The following is an 18,386-nucleotide window of genomic DNA, read 5'->3' on the forward strand; positions in this document are numbered from 1 at the left end:
TTTAATAATTAACATTTTTTTTCACAAGTATCAATTAGTACCATGATTTATTTATTCACATTCGGAACAAATCTTCTTTACTTGCTTTGGACTCCTCTGACCAGAGAGGAGTGTTTCAGACGTACATTATCTGAGGCAAATCAGCGTATTTGTAATACCTTTGGAGCTTAAGCACAACACTGTTTTCAATATGCTTCTCCTCTCTTTCTCAATTTACACTCATTAAATTTCACACACAACATAGCCTTGACTACACAAACCGTAATCATGCAAAATATCCTGTTGCCTGAACATGTGTCATGTCCAAGGTCCCTTTATTATTTTGTAAATTCCCTCATTTATCCAGATTTACCAACTGCCTCTGCGCTATGTGGCTAGTTGACACTGCAGTGTGCTGGTGAGCATCCATCCGGAAAGAGCATTCCTTGGGTGCTCCGGATTACAGAGTTTCTCAGCTCAGAAAAAAATGGTGTCAGTTGCAGGGTAGAAGCGTGGGGTTACCGGCAAAGCTCCTGCTACTACACTCAGTGGCAACAGATCTTTGCTACTGGAAAAACGAGGTGGTTATGCCTGTTACCCTTCCAGGAAATTATGCAACTTCAGTGACTTGATTTTTATAAATAAACCTGATTGGAGCAGGCAGGCCTTTCTTGTCACAAAGTTACACGGTCTGCAGAGAAAATGAAGCCAGTGATAACATGAGCCAATTCTTCACAAGAACCCTAGGCCAACCAGCTGGGACGCATATTTCTGTACAATTTCATCCAGCACTGGCAGATTTCTGCAAAACCTTAATGCGAGTTCCTGTTTGATTCCAAGTGAAAAGACAGATAGCTATCTATACTGCCATTTATAGAAAAAGCTACATGTGAAGAAAAATACCTAACACACTAGAAGAAGAGGGATCATAGATGATGTGCATATTCCTCTCCATTTTTTTTTAAAACATGTCATGACAGGCATTGAAAAATATTTGGTAACATCTCTCGTTGAAGTCTTAATAAACACCTTTATAAATCACAAAAATCATTATGCATGACAAAGAACAGTTATATTGATTATCACCTGTTTTCCATACAGCTTGAAGACACATGATGATACAAACAACATTTCCTTCTAAAGAAAAACAAAAATACAAATATTGATTTTTTCCCCCTCTCCTGCTTCTTTTGTATACATCTAAGCAAGAATTTCAGTTGTTCTGCTCTTTCATTTCTTACCCTTACTTTAAAAAGCCAATTTTCTTGTTTCTACTGTGATTTCAATGTAAGATATTACGATATTTTTGACAGAAAGAAAAAAAATATGTACTGGGCTTCAAAGTACTTAAATCTCATCTTATAGGTTTATTTATTTATGAGGATAAACACACTTTACCTTGTTGGTGTTTTCATAATCGAAAACACATTACTTTCAATTATCTTTATGTATTTCCAAAAAAACTATCACATGAAAATGCAAGGAGGATCTGCAGAAAACAGGCAAACTCCAGCAAGAACAGACTCAATATAGCAACATGTGAGGATGTGAATAGATTTGTGAAGGAAATAATGCGAGTCTTAAAAGAAAGTAAAACCCAAAGAGAACTTGTTGTAAGAAGAATGGTAACAAAGAAATATACCTTAGATCAAATACATATGTATGAGGCAGTTTTATTTTTTTAAAAATTGAACTGTTCTGGGCCCTACACCAGAGAAGTGACTGCAGTATAGGAAAAGCCTGAGATCAGCACTGATCTTTTCAAAGACGCTATAAAACAAGAGTTGGAAGCAGAGGCGATGTTGCATATGGAAATGCTGAAAGTGACAAGTAGGATAATTCAGTCCAAAAAAAAAAAAAGGCAAATAAACGATGGGTACGACTGCCATCAACTGCTCGGTAATAATGGAAGGCATAATAAAAACAGGCATTAATTGTACCAGACGCTAATACCAGAGTCTCTCATCTTCAAAAATCCAGCTGAGGGCCAATTTTAGAAACAAGCTCAGAAGGATAAAGCGTGATTTTATATATAGAGTAAATTAAGGCTCCGAAGTCTGAGGCTGGCTCTGACAATTGCTCTGCCTAGCACTGTCGGGACAAGAGCCTGGAACTGACAGTGGCTACTGCAGAGTGCAGGAGCAGGAGGATGCGCTGGGCAGAGCTGTGCCTTCAGCTCCCGAGCCTCCAGGACACTTCCACATGGTTGCAATCCATAGCTTACAAACAGACATGGAAGGTTGCCCACACTCTATCCTTAAAAAAAAAAAAAAAAAAAAAGGAAAACAAACAAACAAAAAGCCAACATTAACAGCATTTATGCTTATTTATATCATGTTATGGAAAACAAATCCAACAGTTACTCAGCTTTCATCTTTTATCTGTCACCTCATGCTAAAGCAGCACTTTGCTTCAACACCAATGGGTGTGTACATGAATTACACCCTGCATGCTCACTAGATGTGTTTCAGAGAAAATAGTATTGGACACTTTTGGAACATGGTATTTAGGAGAAAAGTAGGATGCAAGAGAAGCAGTAGTAATGATCTCCTGCTGCTGCAGGGTGGGCGGGCTGGAAGAGATGACCCAGAAAGTCTCTGCAGAGCCCTAAAATACATACACTTATAAAAACTTCCTAATATAGTCAAACTCTTAAAACAGACATTTATCTGGCAATATGGCACTAACAAGAAAAAAAAAAAACCAACTTCTTTAAATTTAATTATAAATCTACAAATTCTTAAAATCTTGTTTTACTTCAGGAAGGTCTGCTTTGCTACATCAAATTCTTTAACACCAAATTTCTGTTCATGTTACGATACTCTTAAAAAAATCTGAAAAGAAAAAAAATACAAATACCTGGCATTATCAATTCACTTTGCATAAAATGTATTGCAAGTTACATACTTTAAAAAAGTAATTTCACTATACAAATTTGAAGGGCCATTATTTTCATCTCAATCAGCATGCATAAATCCTACACCTAACTCTTACGTACAGCTCCTGATGGATGCTTAAGGCAATATAAGAACCAACAGATCTGTTTAGGCTGTTTAGTTATGGCAGAACAATGCATTTTTCGTTTCTCACTCTTGGCAGCCCCTGTCACCAAGACTGAAGAAAAAATTCCTCTACCTGCATCTCTAAGCCAGAGGCAGAGAGGTTTATTTTGAAGTTAGTGGTAAAGAATGCTTACTGATTTCAATGTCAGCAAGACAATGATATTATATTACAGATTGCCAGGTGGGCTTTGCCTTCCCTTACTTAAATTAATGGGATTTTTGCTGGTGACCCCATGGAAATGAAGATTTCACACCATTTAAAATGTCATTATTATGTCACATTACCCCCCCCACATATCACATACTGTGCGAAAATGGTATAACAGCTCACTAACAGCAGCTATATAAGTATACTCATTCTGTACTTTGCTCCTCACAACAGGAGAAGACAGGATGCTTCTCCTGTTAACTGTAAACAGTTAATGGAATCTTTTAAAACTGGAATCAGACAGTCAGTGGTTTGTGAAGGTCAGAAATAACGTGTCTTCTGGCTAAATTAATTAGAAACCAAAACACTTTCAAACAAGCAGAAGGACACTTACAGCCTTTCTGAATCAAGCTGAGATAAATCTTTGCAATCTGTTCTATGACTTCCCAGCGTGCAGAAAACTGTAACACACTCTTGTTAAATAGGCCACCTATACTGTCCCTAACAAGTTTACTGATCAATCCCAAAGTTTCAGTTTCCAATGTATCACATGCAGATTGACAAAAATACAAATAAACAAATGAAAAAAAAATCACCTGGTACATACAACCCTCATCAGCCAGATTTTGGATATTTTCATCTCTTTGTATAAAACAGTAAGTTAGGAATAAGAGAGTTTTAATTGTAAACCTGTTTTTTATTATGGACTCCCTGTATGCTATCCAACCTGTATGACTTGGCATTGGAATTTATCTCTCTGCTGGATACTGCAGCCTTCTGCAGTCAACCTGCAGTGACAGTTATCTCTTAATTAAAACTCGACATGCAAATAGAACTAGTGAAAATTGTTGTGGCATAGCACACAAAGAACGATTATTTATAACCAACACCGTTCTTTTTATCTATGTATACCAGAGTCAACCATTATAGTTATTGCGATGATCTCCACAAGGAGATATAGATGGTCTTTCCAATCTATACACGTGCACACATATATATGCCAAGATTAAAAAAACAAAAACAAACGAAAAACAAAGAAACAAAAAAAAAACACCATAAAACCTATGCACACAGTTTACCGTGGGTTTTCCATTTAATTGGTTTTGGTTTGGTTTTACACAATGAATAATGACCCTTTTATCCCAGAACTGGGAAGTGTATTTCCCAAGTTTCAAATCTGAGTGCTAATGAACTGTCACTACATCTCAGATACAAATCTTAAATAAAAATGGCATCTACCTTTTTCAGGCTTCCTTCAAAAAGTTATTATCTCTACATAAACGAGGCACATTGTTTTGACATGTATTTTAACTCACAAAATTGCCACCACTTGTGCAGATTGTGGAAGCTGAAACTTTACAAGATTATAATACCCTTACATTGATTTGAAAACAAAAGTAATCCATTAGAATGCAAGAGAAATGCTGGCCTGAAATATTTTCATTTGTTTTTATTTTTTTTCCTCCTGGAACTATAGTATAATAATCACAAGTCTGTAATATACAGCTCGTAATTGTCTTCTGAAAAAAAGAGAAAGATTTCTTAAGAAAGATGGTTATGTATTAGAACTGGTGCTCATCTCCGAACGAAATGCATTGTGTTTTGAGGCATTTTGGTGGTTTTGGAAATTTAACAGCTGCTGCTCAGCAGATTACTAAATGAAAAGGAGTGCCCTATTCTTGCAGAGGTCAGGCTGTGTGATCACAGCAGCTCCTTCTTCAATCCTGAGTTCAGGCAGTGCTCATCTTTGCTTTAAATGGGAGTTCTGTCCATAAAGAAATTGCAGAATCTGAGCCTTAACTGACAGATTATTCTAACCAAAGTACGCCACTTTCTACCTTTTATTTTTTTTTATTATTTTTTAACTGCATTATCTTACAACTAAGCAGCCAGGTACAGATTGAAGGTCCACACGACAAGGCAAAAAGTTCATGAGCTGAACTAAAAATTCAATCATCTCTCACTTCCAGTACTTATTCTAGCAGCTATTCTACTCAGCTCGACTGAACTTTCCACATTACTTGCTCCAATGTTAATTACAAGGGGTTATGCAACAAGTTGGAAGGGGAACAGACAGCTATTTCCAGGAGGATGAAACTTCTCATTCCACTCAGAAAACCGTTGAAGTGACAAGTCTTGGTATTTTTAGAAGATGGCTTTCCCCCCCACCCCTGGTGGGGGTTTTTGGACAGAAGCAAGCCGATGAAGTGAACACCAGATTGCAAAATGTTTCGATTAACTCCTATCTCCACTTGTGAGGTAGAAGCTCTCTCACGAAAACGCCACCTCCCCATTTGGAGCATCTGCTGGGATTCAAGCTTCTCTGCCCGGCCCTGAGCTCCTCACCCAGCAGCACAGGGAGGCAGCAGGTCAGAGCTGACTGGACCCCACACATCTCATGCTCCCTGTTTTTCCAAGCCACTACCACTAGCCACCGCCTCACGAGGTCTGGCAGCAGGCCTGCATGGCGGCGGCACCGCGCCAAGGAGGCCTCCAAGGGCACGCGGCGCTCAGGGCCCTGACCGGGCTGCACTGCAGCCCCTTCCAAATACCCCTGAGGAATTTCAGATTAAGAAATAAATCAAAAGATAAAATCCCCACAGACACAAGCAAAAACCAGGAAAGCACCCCACCAATGTTCTCCCACCCTCCCCAGTTTTCAGAAGTCTAACAGAGCATTGAAAATGGAGATGCTGGCATATGCTATAATTGGTGTAACGAAGCTAGCCACTCTCAGTCTCTGTATGTATTCACTCAGTGATGAGGCTGAAGTTTGCTAAATTTCTGCTCTCAATCCTGACCTTTGTAAAAGACTTATTTTTTTGGATGCTGATATTCTTTCAGGGGGCAATTCATAAAGAGTAATCACCTAAAAAAGTAACCTTTGTGAAGAAATGCTGCTTTATTCTTCCTATCCGTGACATTTTATTATTAGAGTTGAGATGGATTGAGCCATGTCACATCTGGTTTATCATTCTTCCAGCATGACCCTGTGTTAGCTTATGTACCTTTTATTTTCAATGTTCCCTTGGGCTAAAATGGGGGGGAGGGGTAAGCCTTTCTGGAATAGGACAGGAAATGCATCTTGAAGAGTACAAGGGCACTTTGGGTTGGTTTTTTTTTTTTTTTTTTTTTTTGAGGGAGTGGGTGAGCAGGTTGCTAAAGAGAACATAAATCTTCTGAGAATGACTCACAAATCATTCAGCTTTTAGAGTCAGGTAATTTCCCATCCTCATTCCTCCCACCTTGCTAAGAACAAATCTGAAGAGGAATAAAACCAAACACTAATTAACTACTTTTTTTTTTTTTTTTAATTTTACCGGACCCAGCTGTCAAAGCAATCATAGGAATGCCAGTTTTGCCTGCTTTTGCTGCCAGCGTGGCAGCTACCTTGCACTCTGTAACCTTATCTTTGAAGCAAAGCATCTAAAGAAGCTCTTAATGACATGGGATGACTATAATTCAGGCCACAGCAGAAGACTTGCTTTCTTAGACAGGAACATGGCAACTTAAAGAGATTTTGACAGGAGCTAACAAAGAGCAATAAACTGCTGGGAAATGCGTTCCATAAAGCTCACTTAGAAAAATAATGTGTTCGTTCTCAATATTCAAACTAGTAACTTCTTTTGGTGTGGTTATTTACACCCCCGTTAGATGCATGCTTTCAACCATTATCTCAAAAGGCCAGGGCCAAGGCACAGCAGCGAAGGAGAAAGAGGAGGAGGGAGGAGATGGTTGTTGCTATTTTCACGTCCAGCTGCACCCCCAAGTGCCTCCCAGGACAGCCGCATTGCTGCAGGCACAGAGGAGGAGCAGGATGCTGTTGGGCAGCCACGAGAACCAGCAGCGCTGCTGCCAGAGCCCAAGTCCTGCTCCAGGTGAAAGAAAACATCCTGCTGCTAACACCCTCTTTCCTTACAGTGAAATGAACCCCCTAAAAACTCCCACAGGACTAAGACGAAATAACCACATGATGGTTACAAAAGCATAAATTGAATATGGAGAAAGGGGAAAGCGTTCCTGCCAGTGAACCTTCAAACCTGTGTACCCAGCGAAGTCCTGAGCTGCTCAGGGTTTGCACACCTGAAGATAACACCTGAGTAGGTATATTTGGCATCCAAGCTCTTCGTTGCTCTATTTTCAGAAGCTCTTCCCTTCCTGCTGCACTTTCAAGCTTTGTACCTCATTGGGGCTTTTTTTCTTTTTTTCCTGCTATATTAAATCCAACTCCTTAACAAAGGAACTTTTGGGGAGGGGAGGAATTAGAGAATTACCAGAAATTATCGACTGTTGTCTCACACAGCACCACTCTCTGAAGCAACAGGACATTTACTGGACATTGATGTCTCATTACATCTAGTGTGTAATTTATTTCGCTGCTGGAACAGAACTTATCAGCTTTGCCCATGTGGAGAAAATGTTTCTACCTCAGAAACAAATAGAACACCACAGGCAGGAAGCTGGAAAGCTTAAATGAAAATCCACCACATGATCACCACAGTGAGCTTGCTACTGAATCCGCTGTAGGAGAACAGTGCTGAAATGGGCCAGAAGTGGCATTTTAGGGCCAGATTTTTTAAAAAGCCCAGTCTTATCGAGGGATGATTTAGAAAACCGAGAACACTGAAAACTGTTGGGTACTGAGAAATCAGAAATGGCTGGTCTCTTTTTTTAGGTGTCTCTGGAAATTCACCATATAAAAAAACCAAAACCACCCCACCACAACAACAAAGCCTCTTATTTTTTTTAACTGAATATATAAACAGTAATATTTTAGCTGGTAAGGAAATGTAACCAGCATTTGTAAAACACTATGAATTTTTTAATTTTTAATTTTTAATTGCTCTCTTCTACTACAAGAGATTACTATGATCTATTTAGACTATTTATATAAAACCCCTATTTGATAATTTTTAATTTTGTTACATTTTATCTGCATTTAAACTTGGCAGGACTGCACTGGGCTTTAGCTATATGTCAGATGCAAGCCCCTATATTTCATATACACTTAGTTATCATTTGAACTGCAGAGGTACACAGATTAAACATTTCTTCAACCCAGTGCAACCCTCACATTAGCATAGGTAACTCAAAATGTTGAATGAAGTTAAAAAAAAAAACACACCAAAAACCTCTGGCTTCAGACTAACCATGGAACATTTCAGTCCAAAAGTGCTTTTCATAAAGTTATGAGCTAATGAACAAAAGGGAGTTACAATTAAGTTTCATGAAATGTTAACTATAAAATCCAGCAGTAATAATGTAAGCTTTATTTCGTTGCCAATTTGACCACTTCAGAGTAATAAAACACAAAGTAAAATAAACGACACCAGTTACTTCTAAGAATTGTTATCTAAATGACAATAGAAAATGCCTGAAAGACTGGGAAAAAAATACATGCAAGAAAATTTCCAAAAGAGAGAAAATAATTGCTTTTGTTTGACTGGAACCAACGGTAACAAAACCTCTTTACCAAGCTGCTTCCAGAGTCCTTGGGCCTTTGTCCAAGGACCGGGCAAATGCCAATTGGGCCATCCAAATCTGTCGACAGACAGAGGTTATCCATCTACTTGAAAAGAGATGAAAGGAAACTCTCGTCTGACTGCCTGGCAAATGCTGAAACAACTGCTCTTAATCTAAATGGTAGGAATCACTGGCCGAAGCTGTAGAAGCCTCCGTGTTCCTGAAAAATTATTAATGTTGAAGCATTTCACTTTCAAGACGCACCTCTCAATACCTGTAAAACCTGCCAGATAAAAACCAATTACTACACAGAAAGCATTTAAAGACATCAGTCTGGAAGCACTGCCGTGTAAAACTAAAATTCCCCATATACGTTATTGCACATGCTTTTCAAGATTATCCACTCCCTCGCATCAACCTCCATCAATCTCTGCTGCCAAAACATCTACCATAACCACTTACTGATAAGAGAGGACATGAAGAAATTTCTTATTCGACTCCTTTTTTCCCTTTGAAAAAGACACTTTTAGCAGGTTCTTGGCCAGGATTACATTTGTATTCATACAATGTTCCTTTTATAAAAAGAAGTAATGCGACCAATTATGAGAGCAGCCCCTGAAAAAGCCAACTGAAGGCTTGACTTTGTCCACATTCACACAAGCACAAAGTAACTAATTTTACATGATGCTTGATAATACAGCACTATGTAAGGAAAAGATTATGCAGGAACACTTAAAAGCTAAACATATTCATTCTAATAGGATCAGACCACGTAAAATGCAATTTCTAAGTGAAGAGAAATAGAGAAATACAGAATTGAAACTGGTTTTACTCACATCTCATTTGTTTTGTATTTTGGCATGTTTATGCCTAACATGCACACACACATACAGTTTTCTGGTACAGTTGCTATTACTTCATGCTATTTGATTTAGCCTCCTACACTCTAAATGCCATGGTATCTACATGAAGAGATAAAGACAAAGTAATAGTCTTAACACTTCTGCTCAGTTATCTGAGACATTCCCTTTTATTTGTGATCTTTTTGTATTTGTTACTTATCTTTGAGGTATTCTAGTAGACCAAATAATCATTCATTACATGTTTTCTGAAGCAGTTACAGCCTGCAAAGTCAATTCTTGGTCAGAATTTTTACATCCACAAAGAAGAAAACAAATCACAGGATACTTCAAAGTCAGATCCTGTCATATCGAGGAGGATGCTAATCAGTGCAGTTTAATGCAAACCCTTCTGTCACACTGCTGTTAAGATTATGTGTGCTGAGGTGAGCAGGCAGAGATATTAAGAACCATACTCAAATTTCTTCTGAATAAAGATGATGCATCAGCCCATAACATTCATCAGTTCATGCAAACTCTTAGGAATCCAAGTTTCACTGCAAGTGTCTTTCTGGATCTGCTTATTTCAGAAGATGTGGTATGAATGATGGTATAATAAGTTTTACTATGTTTTAGGCATAAATGACTCATACATCATTCCATTTGAAAGAAAAAACCCTAACATGTGAGTACAATATGTTACCGCAGCTGCTCCATGGGAACAACAACATATCCATTTGAAAGGAAAATACATTTATGAAAATGCCTGATTAGCAGAAAAAGCAGAAAACAATTCATTATAAACAATAATATACAACACAACTGGTTTATTTGACATTTTTATGGTTACAGTCTGTTTTCATAGAGTCTATTGGATTAAAATGTATCCAGCTCTTTCCCTCCCACCCCCAGCTCAGACTATTCTTCACTGATGTTATCCACAAAAAAACCCACTAGCTTTCTATTAACCGGACTTTGAAGGAGGGGCTCCCATGCTAGCCGAACGTGAAGTTGTTGGACAGAGTGCACCAAATTATCTCCTTGCTTCAGGCATCCCTCCTACCAGGATCCCAGTCGGGGGACAGAGATGCATGATTCCTCTCCTTGCTGCTTTGTGAAATAATGTATTTTTATCTTGCATACCTTCTAAGCCTGCAAAGGTTACAGACTGAGTGCTGCGAAGCGGGCTAGCCATGCACCTCTGCAAATTGCACAACAGTAGAAGGCAGTACCACCTACATCTCAGCATCTACAACCTCCTGGAGAAAAGGTTTCCTGATGTTCAAGTCTTCCCTTTTACAGCCAAGGCAACCTCTACCTCTCTACCTTCTCCCGTCTTCTTTCTCCTTGCCCTTTCCATGCACCTTTCCCATTAGTGAACATCTTTTTTATTTTCCCTCACGCTGCAATTAAAGTTTCATATGCTTCTTCTGTTACAAATTAAGTTAGTGTAAAAAGGAAGTGAATTTGCACTGAAAAATTATCAAGACAAGAACATTTGGGAGCGTTGAAAGTAGCACAAGTTAAACGATTATGCCACATAACGTGAACAAGTGGCATTCCAAAATATCCTTTGAAATGATTTATAGCACTGTGTCATGTATATTGAATAATGTAAATACACAGGTAGTATCAAAAATGTCATTGTTTCTTTCCAAGAAGGCAAACCCAGAAATGTTTAGCAGCAGTGCTCTAGCTGGATACAGATGGGCACCACTCCCTGAAAGAAACTGCAGACTCACCAGCACGAGACTCAGCACTACCCTTATTTCTAGCTGCTACTGGAGGGGCTCCTCAGATGGGTAATGGAGGTTACTGTACACACGAGAGAGACAAAGAGGCCAAGACACCAATGAAGCAAAGAGATGTTTTGCTTAAATCAGGCCACAGAGTCAAGTCTGGGTCTCCCACATTCCTGGTGAGTGCCCCAGCTAATGAGTCCTCAGCTAATAAGAGAGCAACTTGTTCTCCCTTTTTTCATGAAAATCTCTGAAGAACTGTGTTTAGTTCCTCATCAAGACGAATGCCAAGCCTGCTAAATTTTTCATGACACTGAATTCTTGTTCTCCTGCCAGCCCTGGTTGTGTGTGAACATTTTAGGCTCCCTCAGGCATTTATTTTACTACAGAGTCCTGAAATACTTAAGTCTATTAAGACCTAAAATAAACACGCAAAAGGGAGGAATCTGTTAGCTGTTCTGCCAGTCTATATTTTAAGGAGGCAATGCCTACACCAGTAAAGTTTGGAAATTACTCTCAATACGGCCTGTGAAATTATGGTACAGTGGGCAACAGAACTGTCAAACCATGTAAGCTACACCCTGGGGATCAACTCTACTGCTGGGCAGGAGGAACACTGTCGGGAGGCTGGGAAGAACTGGCCAAACGGGGCTGAGTCTACGGGAATCAACTGGACTGACAGTGTGCAGCCTGAGCCGAGGGTGTAACGCTTTCCAGACAAACTGCATTTACTGAACATGAACTCAGTGGCTGTTCTGCATGTGTGCTGCCCTGGGTTTGTGCCTCACTAAACTCCCATCTGCTCTCTTGCTGCCAAGAAAGGGGGACTGAAGAATAACTCACAGAGCTTGGCCTTGGTTACCCTCCTGGACAAAGGCTTTTCTGGAGCATCGTGTTGGCTGCAAGCTAGACTGGCCTGCTACGTGTCCAAGAAGTGGGAGCTTGAGGAAAGAAGGCCAAACACCAAAAGATTTCAGCCAGGCCTTGAAAGGTAGCAGATGAGTGACTGAATTAACCATGAGGCTGTGACTCTAGCGCGTAGGCTATGACCTAGGCATTGCTGAGCTCCAGGAGACAGCTTACAGAACACCTACCAAACTGCATACAGAAATAAGTATCTGGACTTAGTCACCCAGTGAAACCATTTTATGTCATTTCCAGTTTATCTACAAATCCTGTAGCTTCTCTTTCCAAAGAAGGAAAAAAAAAAAAAAAAAAAAGGAAATAGCCTGGGCTTTGTTGTTTATCGTGAGGTCCCTTATTCCCTACAGCAATTCCAACAGCACTTCCACCCACTATTATTGCAGCTATTATACTAAAAAAAGGAAGCAAACCCAACAACTTTGTGACCGGAAAATACCATACCTATAACAAATCTTAAATTCAACATTGTTTTAGAGACTCTGTAGGCACGTGTGAAAAAGTCGTAAGAGGGTAACGCACTTCATCCTTTCACTCGTACGTAATTGTTCATTTCTTATGTTAGGTAGCATCTCTTACACGGGGGATGCAATCTACTACGGAGGCGATATAGACATTTAACTCAGCTGCCATAACCTGCTGTTACACCCAAGCCAGTCCCTGGCACAGCTTCAGAAAGCTCCCAAAGACCAGACCACCTCCTACAAAACACCTGTTATCCATACCAAAACCCCCATTTCCCCCACCTCCCCTTTTTTTTTTCCTTTAAATAAGTAGTTCTAGCCTCTTCTTCCATATTTAATTTATGTTTGGAATAAACTTTCAAAATCCTCTTGTTAAACAGTTTCTTCTCTCCTACAGTGTTCAAGTTAGTGTTACATATGTGGCGGCAATCCAGTCCTCATGAGACCCATGTTGAAGGTCCCATTATGGAATGGGTTTAACAAGGGTGTAGTATGCCTATACAATCCCAGTAAATGATCATCATTGAAAGCACAACCTAGACAAAATGCCTCAAAGTTCTTGCCATTAAGCCCTCTGAGGGCTTTTTGTTCCCTAATACCAAAATCTGATAACTGGGTCTTGCCAACATGCAAGCAAATTAGAGCACTGATATCTTTGTTGTCCTTTGCCCTGTTTCAAACACTGCCAAGACACTCTACTAGAGAGGTCTCTTTGAAGAGAAAAACCTAGAACATTTCTCTAAAAAAACGTGAATATGCTTGGTAGGGATGTGGTGAAGGCTTCCTGAAGCCTGCAATTCTGTAAAGTACATTTATTTATCATGAAAAAAATGGGGTTGGAATAGAACTTGGCAATTATTTACACTATTTCCTTGTGTTAGCAATGGTACTTCAGTTTCCTGGTCTGTCCACAGCAATTGAAAAAAACGAGAGGAAAGGAATCAAACTACTAAAAAATTCAAACTACAAAAATTCAAACAAAATTTGAATTTTTGAATTTTTGAACAAAATTGATTACAAAATTCAAACAAACTACTAAAAATTCACTACCATGAACCCTACGTAAGCAATGTTAGGTACTATAGGTATATTTACACGTAATCTTTGCCTGCCAAACAGTCTAAGTTAAAATCACATCATGTTAGCTCCATGTATCACTTGTAATTCATTCAATTTCATTACCACATCATTTTTGTCCTGTTTTCTTCTCTCTTCACCTTTCCCACCTTCATCTTTACAAACTGAAAACTCATCAATACAGAAATTATTTCTTCTTTGACTTTGCAAAGTCCTAAAGCGTAACTGGGAAAACTGTACAATTGCAATTACAGCAGTGCTCTTTTCTCCTGGCTCTAACACGAGAACGACAGAGCATCAGGCTGAGCGGCGTGGCTGTGATGAATCGCACCTTATGCCCCTGAATGCCCATGGCGGAAGAAGAGGCGAATCAGTCACTTCTCCCACCCAGGGCTGACAGGACATGAAACAGAGCAAAGGGAAGTTGGAGGATTGGAGCTGCCAAGTTTTACATCATGTGGGACACTAGAAAGGACCACAAAGGCCATTCCTTGTGATAAAAACACAAGTACAGACAACCCTCAACTCAGCTTTGCAGCAAAATTGCAGCTACGCTTCTGCAGACACCTGAAGAGCCTCATTTCTTTGGCTTTCAAGCAGCAGAGGACCTGCTGTCAAGTGTTTCGCACCCGATGTTCTTCTGCCTTTTGGGGTGGGAACATCACCTCAGGGAGTTCCCTGGAGCAGAACCCTGATGGACTCTCAATTTAAGCCCAGTGTAACTTAAAGCTGCTTCTGAATCCCTAAAATCTGAATATATGATACAAACATAGGCACAGCTTTGTCCAAAGAAATGGTAGTGACCCCAACCTTTTCCCTCACTTAAACAATGCTTAACTTTGCTCAGCTTTGAACGACAGCTGTACACGAAGGAACGGCAGAGGAATGTTCCCCATTATTGAGGCATTGCAAAAGCTTCACACAGAAACCAGGCACCTTTATTATCCAAGTGCGCATTTATTATCCATGAGCTAAAATTTGACTACGTCAAATAAGATTGATAATTACTGATGGAGACCATATGAGTCTTTATTAAACAGTAAACCAATTAAAATTGTCCAATTAAAAATCCTGTTTCCATCTGAATCTTTCTAGACTATCGCAGCTTCAAACACCAGCTCAGATTTGTATAACTGAAATATCAACCCTACCTATTTTTTTCAGGATTGTTAAAGTCTCTTTCTTTGTAAATGAAATCTTTTCCTTTCTTCAGCACTTTGTATTACTCTCTCACACACCAGTAAGGAAAATGAGAAGATAAAACAAACAAACAAAACAAAAAAGATTAAGATATTATTAAAACTTGAAAATAATAGCAGAGACAAGAGCAGCATATTTAACCCCATTTTTAAGGACTGACCTGATTTGAATTTATGACTGTATTACACTGGTAGGTACAAGGACGTCTTGTACTAGGCATTATTAAAAAGTGCAACAAAACCCACGGTCCTTTCTCTGTATGAGGTAGCAAACAGCTAGCACCAGACAGCATTCATCCCAGAGTGACAACTCAAAGGCAGAAGAGCTGAATGACTACTGATGGCATGTCATCCATCCCTCTCCATAATGTCTTCCTATCTGCAGTCGCAAATGAGGCTAACGTGCTGCCAGATTTTAATACAGGTTCCAGAAAAACTCCAGGAGACTGCAATCTGAAAGCCTGATGTCTATATGTTGGTTAAGTTAACAGAAACTATAAAACAAATAGACTAAGCGGGCACATGACTCAGAAGAGTCAAGTTTCTGTTGTGAGTGAAGTCCTGCCTTACAAAACTAACTGAGCTCTGAACAGCTCCAACACATGTGAAACCAGTGATCTAGTCAATAAAGCCCATGTGGCTTTTAATAAATTTTTCACCAAAGGCTTTTAAAGAAACTGTGCATCCATGGCAAACCAGAGGTCCCGGCACAGAAATGTAACTGCTTAAAAGACTATAGCAGCAATCTGGTTGCACAGTGGAAGTAGTATCAGTGGAGCAGCACAGGGATCTACACTGAGGCCTGGTCCACCCTAGACATCTGTAACAGACCTGGAAAGGTATCCGGGCACTGAAGCAACTGAGTTTGAAGATGATACAAACTTACTCAGGGCAGTAAGGACGAGGGCGAGCAGTGAAGAATTGCAGAAGGACCTTATGAAATTGAGTGACTAGACAATGAAACGGTAAATTAAATTCAGTGTAGATAAGTGTAGAGTGATTCACATGGGAAAATATAACCTTAACTTCACATGTACGGTGATGGGTTCTGAGCTGAACATTACCGCTCTGGAGCGAGACCTTGGGGTTACAATAAATAGTTCCATCAAAATGTCAGCTCAGCGCTCAGCTGCCAAAAGCAAGCAGCTCAAATATTGGGTTTGTTAAGAACTGAACAGGAAGCAAAACAGAGAACGCAATTATGCCACTTTGTAATTCCACCCAGTTCATAAACTGTCCCTGCTTCCAGCAGGGAGGAGGTTAGGAGACGTGTCTCATCACCGAGTATTTTCTCATCACCGTGTACTTTCCTTTGTGGCTGCTTCTCCAAAGGTAGAATCGAAACAGAAATAAGCTTAATGCAGAAGAGTGACCTATAATTAGGGGGATAAAGACAGCAATTTTAACACTCTGACTGCATCCAAGTTTCCTAAGAGTTGAATCTGAAATCGTAAGCCAAACTCAAGGAGATCGTGCCTTCTAGGTATTTGCTGATAAACCATTCAAAAAGAGGCTGACGAATTAGAAGCATACAACCAATGAGCTCTGTTAAAATGCATCCCTGTGAGTCAAAAGGCTTAGCTACTGCTAAAAGCACAAGCATTACTAGTATTTGAATTAGCTGGGAAAAGGCAAGCTTGAAGATTTGCCTTCACTCTAGCAGTATGCAGTCAGCTAAAAATCACTTTGCTGTGCCATTTTGAAGATAATAAAGATTTTAAGCCTTGAGGGTAAGCACAAGTGCCTGCAAAAGGGTAAGCAAGAACAAATGAATCTACAGATATTTAAGGTCTTGCCTGTCTCATCGCTCTTTTCTTCATTTTCTTTCCTAAGAACTAGCCTGTCCAAAGGACCCCTGAAATGAGACTCTGGTGCTTCAACACCACACAAATGTTTTTACCTGCTAAGGTTCTTGTTAAGGGGGACTAAATGAAGACTAACTAAATGAAGACTAGCCCTTCAGATTTCTAGCTAATCTATACGCATCTCAGTGACTATAACATCTATTTCATGCTTTTATGGAAAAGGATTTGCCTGTCTGCTAATGGATTGATACTGCTTGTATCTTTACCTAATTGCATGAGCCTGTAGTGTTTTGCATTTGTGTTGTTAAACATCAGACAGAGAACTTGTCTACCAAAAGTGGCTACTTTCTACTTAAATGCTTCCATAAAATGCTGTTTACTTCATGTATGTACACACACGCATAAGACAAATGCACAACTAGCACATATGAAACAATCTATACAGTAGCTTTGCCTGTCATATAATAGAATAAATACAGAAATGTAGAAAATATGCCAGACAATAAACCAGAATAGCAATGCATAATTATTCTTTAACTGTAAATTAATAAATATATTGCATATGAACAAAAGTATTTTTCAACAAGAAATAAAATTGCGGGTTATTTCATTAGTTCAAACTGCAAGCTACAGTTCTTAAGAGTTGCTACAGGAGAGTGGGGATGAACTAAAAGCATAGTTCCAAAACAGACCAAGTCACAGAGTATTTTTTCCCTTGGTTTTAGCCTTACGTTACATTACAAAAATCGCTTAGGAGTTATTTCAATTCAAATGTTACAAAAAATCCTTACTGCATAATAGAATAATGAATTCTTTTTATATAGCCATAATTCTCTACCATTTCACAGTAATTGAAGTTCCCTTTTTTTTCTAAGGCCCACTTTTTCAATTTGTCCCATCCAAGCACGTTTTTATGATAGGTCATAAAGGACACTCAGCAGGAGGTGCTCTGGGAAAATAAGTAGTCACGACTTACAAAAAAGCTTCTACAGGGAATAAACGGCAGGATTTTAATTAAAGTAGAATGAAGAAAATGACGTAAAAATTAGCTGGTAGCTATGAACTAAAATTTTCAGTAGCCGCAAATAAATGGAAATCAATCAAATTGCTCACCACAATGTGTGTTCAGAAAACAATGCACAGGACTGGTAAAACCGTGACAGGCAACAGACTCAAACCAAGGCAGACACGTTGACTAATGAAAGCTGTCTTCTCCCACCAGAAAAGATGACTTATGTTTCAGAGTGATTACAGTTACTCAAGTTAATCAGTGAAAAAACAAACAAACAATGACAAAATAAAAAATAAAACTCAAGCAGCCACCCTCTCTCCTTATTCTCCTGCTTACTACAAATTAAGTCATTATTTGTCTACTGAAGTGAGAGGAGAAACACTAATTAATCACAGAAGACCTAAGACTGCTAGATAAATCGCTCCCTTGACCCTGTGCTGTTTCTGAAGGGCAGGACCAATTCATCACGGTCACAGCTTCTTCCTCCTCCTCCTCCTCTTCTTCCCCCTGGTCGATGGGCAGCAGCCCAGGGCTGCCCCGAGCCGCTGGCGGAGCAGCTGGGGTACGAGGCAGCAGCCAGCCCCTTTAAAAGCCCCGGCACCACACACCGAAACTTCAATCCTGTTGAAGCGTTACTCAGCCATTAGAAAACGCTGAATAAAAGAAGTTTTCCAGAAA

General features: G+C 39.5%; 1 protein-coding gene across 1 annotated transcript in view; it reads right to left on the minus strand.

The window, feature by feature from the left end:
* The window catches only part of TENM3 (teneurin transmembrane protein 3), a 1,331,063-nt gene that overhangs the window by 174,632 nt on the left and 1,138,045 nt on the right, over positions 1-18,386 (minus strand).

This window comes from Cygnus olor, chromosome 4 (genome assembly GCF_009769625.2).
Source record: "Cygnus olor isolate bCygOlo1 chromosome 4, bCygOlo1.pri.v2, whole genome shotgun sequence".
NCBI classification, from domain to species: Eukaryota; Metazoa; Chordata; class Aves; order Anseriformes; family Anatidae; genus Cygnus; species Cygnus olor.